This window comes from Triticum aestivum, chromosome 1D, assembly GCF_018294505.1.
Source record: "Triticum aestivum cultivar Chinese Spring chromosome 1D, IWGSC CS RefSeq v2.1, whole genome shotgun sequence".
Lineage (NCBI taxonomy): Eukaryota > Viridiplantae > Streptophyta > Magnoliopsida > Poales > Poaceae > Triticum > Triticum aestivum.
The window spans coordinates 210,356,374-210,357,707 of NC_057796.1; the positions used below are offsets into that span (position 1 = coordinate 210,356,374).

General features: G+C 49.4%; 1 protein-coding gene across 3 annotated transcripts in view; it reads left to right on the plus strand.

Annotated features, from left to right (window-relative positions):
* Positions 1-210: 210 nt before the first annotated feature.
* LOC123181033 (uncharacterized) overlaps positions 211-1,334 on the plus strand; it is a 5,672-nt gene continuing 4,548 nt past the window's right edge. The window contains exon 1 of one of the 3 annotated variants that reach the window (XM_044593253.1): positions 211-679. The gene's annotated coding sequence lies outside the window, so the exon portion shown is untranslated. The remainder of the gene's footprint in view (positions 680-1,334) is intronic. The other 2 variants (XM_044593252.1, XM_044593251.1) reach the window with 2 other exon arrangements.

The following is a 1,334-nucleotide window of genomic DNA, read 5'->3' on the forward strand; positions in this document are numbered from 1 at the left end:
TTATTAATGAATGTGTTTTTTTGTCGATCTCATAGCAAACAATCTGTATAGCTAACTCACACGATCTTCGACATTAAAAATTTTATGGGTCGGGCCGTTTTTACTGGAGCTGCTCGGGCCCTTTTTTTACCGTCCATTACAACGGAAAAACGCGCCTGGCGAGGGTACGGGATGTGCTAGAGATGCTGTCAGGGGCCTGTTTATTAGGCGCGTGCCGTGTCCAGGCATGAAACTAGCAGCGTGCTAGGGTTACCAGCCCTTCCCCCTCCACCCCGGAGCGAAAAATTCCTCCACGCGCAGCCCTCAATTCGCTCTTCTCCGATTGCCCCGACGTCGACTTTCTCTGTCGGCTGACCCGTACCACGTGCCGCCGTCGTGCCGGAGCTCCGCCCCGAAGCTAGCTGCTACCAGTCGCCTCCAGCAAGCTCCAGTTCAACCCGCCTGCCGCCTCCACGCCCTCCTCCTCTGGCGCCCTCCGTCTGTGGCACGCCCCGCCTCGCCCCCGAGCTCCGCTCCGTCCTCGACAACTGCAAGGCCTCCGCCTCCGAGTTCTGCTCGACCCTCATCTCCTTCGACTGAAAGAGATCGAGCCCCGCCGCACCTGCACCGTCTGCGACATTGACCGCGGCTTCGCCGAGACGCGGCTGTTCGTCGTTGTCGTCTTAGACAGCACAGCGAGGTACAACCCGCATTATCGTGTTGGTTTTTCAAACACTTTCATTTTCCAGTTTTTAATCCTTAGGTACGTTTGCACAATGGTTTGGTTGACAATGTTGATTATGCGGTCCATCTGAACGAATATTTATGCACCCATAGCAAGCTCCAACTAAAATGGTTGTTGAGCAAGTTGAATTATTTGTGTGCTCTACTTATTTGTGCGTATATGCTAACTCTGGCAGCCAACCACGTGTGTGCAAAGTACTTATAATTATCAGAGCCATAGCGCTTAGGTGATGCTACATGGCTAGGGAGGCTTGTTCAGACGAGGCTAGAAAACTGCCAAATGGCTAGACTGCTCAGAGCAAGAGGATTGCTTAATTCTTTCTACAGTACATAGTAGTAGTTTTTATTTTCCTCTACCCTACCCCATGCAATATCTTCCCTACATATGAACTAGAGAATTAGTTGCTGCTAGTAAAAGGCAGCAAAGCGAGATAATAAATTAATAACGTAATAAACAGGGAAACAAATTATCAGATCTGATGCATTTAGACCAGACACTTCGTTCTTCATTCATCTTCTTCTTGTGGAGTTGACTTTTAAGGTAGACATATCTTTTTCTTTTGCGGGATCCTGAACATTGCAAGGGAGGAGAATGAGAGTGAACATTCTCG